This window comes from Onychomys torridus, chromosome 9, assembly GCF_903995425.1.
Source record: "Onychomys torridus chromosome 9, mOncTor1.1, whole genome shotgun sequence".
Taxonomy (NCBI): domain Eukaryota; kingdom Metazoa; phylum Chordata; class Mammalia; order Rodentia; family Cricetidae; genus Onychomys; species Onychomys torridus.
In genome coordinates, this window is record NC_050451.1 from 69,321,238 (window position 1) to 69,330,805 (window position 9,568).

The 9,568-nt window shown below is 38.2% G+C and overlaps 1 non-coding gene across 1 annotated transcript; it reads right to left on the reverse strand.

Moving 5' to 3' along the window:
* Positions 1 to 5,027: 5,027 nt before the first annotated feature.
* Trnak-cuu lies at positions 5,028 to 5,100 on the reverse strand. The gene has a single exon. It is a non-coding gene; the product is annotated as a tRNA-Lys (tRNA).
* Between the last annotated feature and the right edge of the window lie 4,468 nt (positions 5,101 to 9,568).

The following is a 9,568-nucleotide window of genomic DNA, read 5'->3' on the forward strand; positions in this document are numbered from 1 at the left end:
TAACAAGGCCACACCTACTCTAACAAGGCCAGGCCTCCTAACAGCAGCACTCCCTTTGAGGCCAAGGTGGCCATTTTCATTCAAACCACTATAAGGTTCTTCCATGATGTGTTCTGAATCTTAGAACTTGTGACATAAATGTTCCATTTGTGGCTCAAAAATCCACAGTAACTTATTGTCTAAACTTCGATTAGTTGTGTGTCTCAGCATTAACCAGAGCTCACTGCCAAAGGAAACTTCTCTGGTAGAGGCTGAGAGCAACACTAATCAATGTGTATAGACATGAGTATTACAAAAGCTATTTGACATGTTCCAGTAAATAACTCCTTGGTTATGTTCAAGAAAGTAACTGCAATTAAACTCAGTGGGTTAAAAAAAACAACAAATGGGACATAAAAGGACATCAAAGTAGGATTGGAGCTTAATAGGGAGAATAGTTTCAGCAGAACAGAAATGGATAAGCCAGGATAAACAGGCTATGTGTAAAATGCCTAAAATTCAATATGCACATTTATGAAATATCAAAGAATAGAACAAAGAAATGCAAAACAGACAAGTAAAACTCTAAAACATTATTGAATAAAGTAAAGTCGCAAAGTAATAGAAAAAATAAGAATGTGATAATGAATTTATTCTTATTTCAACTTTTTATTTAACCTCATAGATCTTATATATTTTGTGTGGATAACATTTGGGTCATGGATTTTTCAAATACTTTCTGGTGTTCTGATGTTTTGAAAAGTGTATGTTGATACTCTCATTTGAAAGTGACAAGGTATTATTACAATTTAATAAATAAGTTCTCTGTGAAGAGAAACCTCTGGCAGTAGAATTTACTTGACCACGTTGCATCCACACATTATGCTTAATGATTAACCAGGTCTCTAAATCTATGTGCTAATGAATTCAGTATGTGCGAAGGGGGAATAGGTAAACCCATAAAACCTCAAAGCTGCAGCTCCTTCAAGCCTCTGTGGTGCAAATAATCATAAGGATGGCAGTTCTTGCTTCCCTGGAGGAAACAAGACATCTTATCTACTCGTCTTCAGCAGTGCTAATAAAAGAACCTTTGACTTCCTAAAATTTAAATTATAGCAAAATAGTAAGTGAACAAATCAGTGTAGGTCGTGGTTATGCAGAGTAGAATCCTGCAAAGAGGACCGAACCTTAGAGTAATGTTCTGCCACTTGAAAGGAAGAATGGCCTAGTACGCAAAGGTAAATACTGGCAGGTCTAATGTTAGTTCTCAAGGAACCATATTATAAATTATGTTAATGTAATTCTTTCTAATGCTACCGTGGACTGGGATTTAGAGGGTTTTTAATGTGGCCATAGGATTCTTGGCCTTGCGATTGGTTGTTCAAATCAAGGTTTCTCATTTCTGTACAAATTGAGAGGTGTGAAATTTGCTAACTAAGCACTAAACTTAAAATATTGGAACAAATGAATGACACTTGTGTTTTTAATGCCAATACTATGATCATACTATACCTAATAGTTTGATGCAAATAATTTCTGAAAAGTTCCTAAAGTTCTGAGATCCTTACTTTTTTTTTTGAGAAATTGATATTGCTGAGACTATCATATGCAATAACTTGTATAAGTCAAATTTAAATATTTATGTGCACCATTTTCTATTATCCCTAGCCTGAAGTGACTATCAAATATACTGAGTACATTCAAACTACATGGAAGGCCATAGTACACATCCTCCCTCACACACATCCCTCCTATTTTTCTTTGTTTATTGATTTTCAACTGTTAAGATATTTTACATAGTAATGCATTCCAAATTAATGAAGTAAGAATTCCAAAGGCTATTAAGTTGAAAGGTCTTGTTATTAAAGAAAGTGTTCTTAGGAAAACAGCAAAAATTCCAATTGTTGGCAATACTAAATTCTTTTCTTTCTTTCTTTCTTTCTTTCTTTCTTTCTTTCTTTCTTTCTTTCTTTCTTTCTTTCTTTCATCTGAGGACAAAAGCTGTGTAATCCTTTGGAAACACTGTTTTCTTGGATAGAGGTTATAACTTAGAGTGTTTACTTAGCATATACAAGGCCTGGTGTTCAATTCCCAGGTCCATAAAAACACAAACACAGATTAGTTTCTTAGCTGATTTTTCTCCCAATTCTGTGTTTGTGTGTGTGTGTGTGTGTGTGTGTGTGCTGTAAGACTTCATTAGAAACAAAAAGATTATTCATCACAGAAATTCTTAATAAATGTGTTCCTTCCTGTATATAAGTTAGACAAAAGTGTCTAAATCATTTCCCCTTCACAGTCTTTAAAACGTTTTTCAGGTTAAATAATAACAATACTAAAAATAATAAGCAAACCAATACAATGGGTAATAAAGAGATTCTGTCTGCCATGTGTTTCAATAGTTATGAAAAGAAAATAGTATAATTTATTAACCTAGTTCTTCCAGATAAAGCGTCTGTTTCAAAGTATTTGTTCTGAATAATTGTTGGCCCTTAAAAATTTTAACGAATGTATCCTAATTCAATAACCAGTTTTGAAATTATGAGATATTATCACGGACCTTTTTTTATATATGCTAGACTAATCAGATTAAGGCTAAACTGAATAAAGGCATGATGAGCAAAACTACTGGATGTTTAGGAGAGTTAATGGTCTTGTAATACAACATTTAAGGTTAGAAATTTCTCTTATCTCACTAGTTTAATAGTTATTAAAGATGCATGTCTTAAAACCATGGGTATCTCTATCGATCAGATTAGAGCCTTCTATTAAAATTTTTATTAATAAATAGAAAAATGTTAGCAACTTAGTTATTGGAAAAGCATGGATTTGATAACTCTTGCTTTGGGTTTAACATATTTGAAGGGATATTGCATCTCCATGTCTAATTCAATGCTATTTCTCCTCAATGTTCTCCTTTTTTTCAGGTCTATATCTGATATGAATTTGTCATAGTAATCATGCACAGAAAACTGGAAGGAAAAAAAAAACAAGTAGATTCTGTTTTATTCTATGGGGAGAGATGAAGCAGCCAGGCCTATGAAACCAGCTTAGATAGCCATTTTCCAGAAAGGAATAGAAGGAATGTGTTCTCTGTGTTCTGGACTAGATTCATCACTGTGAAACTCAATTACTGCCATTTTCCACTTTAATCCCACAATTGTTTTATGATGAAAGAACCTGAAATTTCCCTGGGAAGGCAGACATTTGCTGTGCTTTGTATCTGAATTGCCACTCCCAGACTCATGCTTTGAGTGCTCATCTCTTGTCTGGTGTTATTATTTGTTGGAAGGGGCAATTGTTGGAGCGATGGCTTGACTGGCTGAAAGGATAGATCAGTAGGGGCATGGCTTGCAGGCTATAAGCCCAGTCCCTGGTTCTAGCTCCTCTCTGCTCCCTGGTCTATTGCCTGGTTAAAAGTTGCAATCTCAAGTCTCAGTCACCATGGACTGAGTTTCTGTACCAGCCTTCTCTGCTATTCCCTCTTTGTTTCTTTCAGGTGTTTTTGGTCATATTCAGTTAAAAAGAACTCATTTACTCATTTTGTTGATAATTATGATTATTCTGAGTCTTTGATGATAGAAATACATTATTTAATATTCACTGTTATTCAGGATCCTCTTAGCCACAGGTAAATATGCTTGCACCAACCTTGAGTGTTGTGGGATGTTCAAGTATGTCATCTATGATAATCATACTCGTAGCCATGTTAGTTAAGTCTTCTAGGTATACATAGATATATTTCAGATAGATAGGTAATCTTCAAATACTTCAAAGACCTACAGAATATGGCATTTAAAATATTTTTTTAAAATTTAGACTTTCTGGACGGTGAGACATGTCTGCTCCTGGCAGCACTGACTTACTTCAGAGAGGAGGATGGGCATCAAAGACACTCCATTATGGAGTTTATCTTCTTCTTGAAAAAAATAGCCATTTGGACAAAACTGTTCTTGCTTAAAAAATGTATCGACTGGACATGCAGGTCATACAAAAGTGACAACTAAACTTTGCTTGGTGAAACGGTCCTTCAGCTTCCTGCTTCACAGAGGAAACTGCCAGAAATTCTATAGGACACGGAGAGAAGTGACCAAGAGACTCTAGCCCTGTGGGCTGAAGACAGATACCCCAACTTTACAAAGGAACATTAGGTGACTGTCCAGGCTGCCAACTATCTCTGTCTACCCTGCCACACTCCTGAAAGTTGCTTGCATCCTTCTCCCGGTTCTCAGGTAATATTATATCCTTCTGAGGTCTTTGATGTGGTTGAAGGCTAGATAGTTATAATTTCCTCAGTTATGATAAAAGATAAGTTAGATAAAACCTTAGACTCACAAATATAAGATAGATAGGATATCTTCTTTAATATTGTAACTGTAAATCTTGCTTGATAATTGTTTTGTTATCTGTAATTTTACTATATGAAAGTTAAAACCTTGCTTTTTGAAAAAAAGAAAAGGGGAAGTGCTGTGGGATGTTCAAGTATGTCAAATTTGTTGCTCTGATTGGTTAAAAAACAAAACAAAACAAAAAAACAAAACACTGATTGGCCAGTATCCAGGTAGGAAGTTTAGGTGGGACAAGCAGATAAGAGAATTCTGAGAATTAGTAGGCAGAGGGGAAGAGAGCCGCCAGCTGCTGCCATGACAAGCAAGATGTAAGGTACAGATAAGCCACGAGCCACATGCAAAGTTATAGATTAATAGGAATTCGTTAATTTAAGATAAAAGAAGTAGATAACTGTAGTGGATAGGCATCCCAGCATTGGCCTGGAAGTTCCAACCCCCACTGAGGCTTCGGTAATGGTCACACCCACAAGGCGGGGCAGAGGAGGAAGAGAAGACGAAGGATCGGGAAGAACTCACTCTCTTGGTTCCGGGACGCTGGACGCGAGAGGTGGACCGAGCAGAGTTCTCCAGAGAACGCCGCCGCCGGACTACCCTCTACCTTGCCAGACTCTGCGACCTACCCCTTCATTTGTAAGTTACCCCACAAAATAAACTTCCCTTTTAACTACGTGGAGTGGCCTTAATAATTCCACCAATATCTGGCGCCCAACGTGGGGCACGAACCCACGACCCTGAGATTAAGAGTCTCATGCTCTACCGACTGAGCTAGCCGGGCAGGCTGCTAGCTGTCTCTGTCTACTCTTGCAAGACTCCCGAAAGTTGCTTGCGTCCTTCTCTCATTTCTCAGATATTATTATATTCCTTCTCAGGTCTTTGATGAGGTTGGAGATTAGCAGTTATAGTTACAACTTAGTATATATACATATATAATATCTTAGATAGAATATATTAGGTATTATACTCAGGTTCTTTAGGATAGGACACCTTTTGGAATGATCTTTGTAACACGCCACCTATCCATGCCCTAGACTTCCCTGGATTTTACTATGTGTTTTTTGCTTGATATTGTTTGTACTTATTGTAATTCCAACTTATCTAGGTCATTATCCCTCATTACTCCTGGACAATATTTGATAACCATCTCTTTGTATATAGTCTTGTATTAGGTTAGAACTTTCTTATTTAGACAAAAGGGGGAGATGTAGTGGATAGGCATCCCAGCATTGGCCTGGAAGTTCCAACCCCCACTGAGGCTTCGGTAATGGTCACACCCACAAGGCGGGGCAGAGGAGGAAGAGAAGACGAAGGATCGGGAAGAACTCACTCTCTTGGTTCCGGGACGCCGGACGCGAGAGGTGGACCGAGCAGAGTTCTCCAGAGAACGCCGCCGCCGGACTACCCTCTACCTTGCCAGACTCTGCGACCTACCCCTTCATTTGTAAGTTACCCCACAAAATAAACTTCCCTTTTAACTACGTGGAGTGGCCTTAATAATTCCACCAATAGATAACAAGAAGCCTGCCACAGCCATAGAGTTTATAAGTAATATAAGTGTCTGAGTGACTATTTTCTATGTGGATTGTGGCACCACAGGGGCTTGGTGGCACCTGGAGAGAATATCTCCAGCTACACTTGATAACCTGAGTATATACCCGTAATTACATGATGGAAAATGAGAACAGACTTCCTTCAGCAAGTTGTCCTCTGACAGCCACTCATCCTACAGTTACACATGCATGTATGCATGAGTGTTCCATAAATAAATGAATGCAATTTAAAGAAAAATTAAGTGTATAATTTGTCATTGTGAAACCTGGATATGGAAAACACAAGTACCTATAGGCTTCTTCATGGTATGTACTCACTCATAAGTGGATACTAGATGTAAAGCAAAGGACAACCAGACTGCAACTCACAACTCCAGGGAGGCTACCTAGGAAAGAGGACCCTGAGAAAGACACAGGGATTGCCCAATGACAGAGAAATGGATGAGATCTACGTGAGCAAATTGGGGGTAAGGGTGGAGTAATGGAGGGCAAGTGTCAGGGGAAAGGGCTTAGGGGAGCAGGAGGTTCCAGCTGAATCAAGAACAGAGAGGGAGAACAAGGAAAGAGATACTATGATGAATGAAGACCCCAGGGGAATAGGAAGAAGCAAAGTGCTAGAGAGGTCCACAGAAATCCACAAAGATACCTCTACAATAGACTACGGGTAATGGTCCAGAGAGTGCCTGAGCCGACCTGCCCTAGTGATCAGATGGCTGAACACCCTGGCTGTCATGATAGAACTTTCATCCAGTGTCTGATGGAAGCAGATGCAGAGATCTGGCCAAGCCCCAGATGGAGCTCTGGGAGCCCAATTGGCAAGAGAGAGGAGAGATTGTATGAGCGAGAGATGTTGAGACCATGATTGGAAAAAGCACAGGAATAAATAACCAAACTAGTGGAAACACATGAACTGTGAACCAATGGCTGAGGAGCCCCCATGGAGCTGGGTGAGGCCCTCTGGATAAGTGAGACAGTTTATTAGCTTGAACCGTTTGGGGGGCAGTGGAGCTGGGACCTGTCCTTGACACATGGGCTGGCTTTTTGGAGCCTGGGGCCTAGGCTGGGACACTTTGCTCAGACTTGGTGTAGGGAGGAGTGGACTAGACTTGCCTGGGCTGAGTCTGCCAGGCTGAACAGACTCCCCAGCGGAGACCTTGCCTTGGAGGAGGTAGGAATGGGGAGTGGATTAGGGGGGAGTACTAGGGGGTAGGAGGAGGGAGGACAGGGCTGATATGTGAAATTAAGTCAATTATAATATATAAAAGAAATATCTAAGAACTCATTCAAATTTTCTTTAACTTTATTTATTGAATCTGAAGGTCGTTAGTGGAAATGTGAACTTGAAAACGTGTAGAAATTGTTAAAGACCAGGATATATTCAATGGAAATAAGGGAACCTCAATATTTCAGTGGCTTAAATTATTGAGCAATAAAAAAGGACCCACATGCTAAATCCACATCAACACCTATTAGGATAAATAAGATTATATTAGCTAATAGACACACATTTTGTGCATTTTGCTTCTTATTTCAATGGCAGAGATGATCAGTCGGAATACAGACCATATGGTTTGTAAATCTTCAAGTATTAATTGCAATTTTATAGGAAACTTTTGCTGGTTTAACACTTGAAGCATAAGTTCACAGGTATATTCTGCATGGAAAACACCTCTACCACCAGCTTATTTCTTGGCATTGACCTAGATGTCAGTTCCACCTCAGGACCATATTGTGTCAAAATAAAGCCCTGACTTTTGCAGTATGTCAGATGGAGAGCCAGTTGTCTCATCCCAATTCTTAAAGTTTGCCTAGGAGAGCTAGATGATGCCTGTTAGTGGTGTAGAGGCCCATGTGTCCCTTTAAGTACAAGGGGCCTGGATTATGTGAGGAAGAATATGGATATTTATCAAGAGTAAATTTCCTTGCTATGTTATTTCTGTGTATGTGATGTTTCAAGGAATGAGGCTATACTCATTAGCCAAGGTATAGAGTTATTTTTTCTTTTCTTTCTTTCTTTTTCTAAAGAAATCATTCAAATGCTTTTAAGCAATTCCAAGAGAATTAAAATTTGAGAAGACAAAGAGATAGCTCAAAGAATAAAAAGGAACAACTAGAAAGGCAGGTGGAACACCACTTATTCTTGGTTGTCTTGGATACCAACTGAAGGAAATGTATTTAGAAAGAGTAATATGGCAAATGCTGATGCTAACCTAATGAAGAGGACTACTGGGGTTGCACAGTGGATGAAAGAACACCATTGGAAACCTCAACAATAGTCAAGTGACTTGAAAACCTAACTGAAGTGAATTTAGAAGTGATCAAGAGAAACAAAGATGAACAAATGTATCAAGAAATTTTGTTACATACATATATAGATATAAATGTAGACATAAGGAGATGCACATACACACATACATACAGACACACATATATGCATATTTTTTTAAACTAGATGAACAAACTTCACGTATATATGTTAATAGAAATCATTGATGGGAAAAATGTATAAGAAAAGACCATTGCAAAATCACTAAATGGAGCCAATGGGGTAATTATGTAGACAAGCAAAGGTTCTGCTCTTAGTATATGCATGAATAATGGCTTTTAAAGTATTTTTTTATTTAAAATATAATTATATAATTTCCCACCTTCCTTTTCCTTCTTCCTTCCAAATTTTTCCCTATACATCCTAGCTATCTCTAAAACTAATGGACTTTATTTCTTTATTTTTGCTACACACACACACACACACACACACACACACACCTGCATTCACACTCACACACACCTATCTATCTATCTATCTATCTATCTATCTATCTATCTATCTATCTATCTATCTATCATCTGTCTGTCTGTCTGGATAGATAGATTGATTTCTAAACATATAAATACAACCTGCTTATCCCACATGTTACTTGTACTTATATGATTTCAGGGCTAAACCATTCATATTGGATAACCCATTTGGTGTCTCTTTCCTGGGATAAGACTCTTCTTCCCATTCTCACCATTCCTAGTTGCCTGTGGTCCTTTGTCTGTAATTGAATCCCCGTTTTCATCCTATCAGTGTTATCTTCGTTCAGGTCTTCTTTAGATATCCATGTTGTGGAGACTTCATAAATGTAATTTTCCTACATTCTTAGGAGACAAAAATTTCAGCACACTTCTACTTCCTATTCCTCTGTTTGTTATACGCCTATGCCCCTCCACCCTTCACTATGACCCCTGAATCCTAGGTGTCGGAGTTTTGTTGTAGATGTGTTAGTTGGTCTGGACAGAACACAGTCCACTGTTCTCTTCATTTTAATCAGCTGTGGTTTTTATCATGGTCTCCTTGTGCTGTAAGGAGACATTTCTTCAAGGAGGGGTGAGAGCTATACATGCCTGTGGGTATAAAGATATATATTTGGAATGTAGTTGGAATACACTGGTTTAGTAAAGGGCAGTTGTAAGTTCTCTTCCAAGATCTATGACTTCATTTACCCCCAGGTAGTTGACTAAGTTTCCAAAGTCTGTACATACAATATAGTACATATGCGAATTTTCTCTTTGTGTTGATAATGCTCTCCTAAAGATCCTATGTAACAAAAAAACTAATATCGGGCTAGAAAAGCTCCATTTTCAGTTATTGCTCATAGTTTTCCTAGAGGTTCCAAAAATATAGGCTATTGCTGTTGTTCTTAATTGCCTACC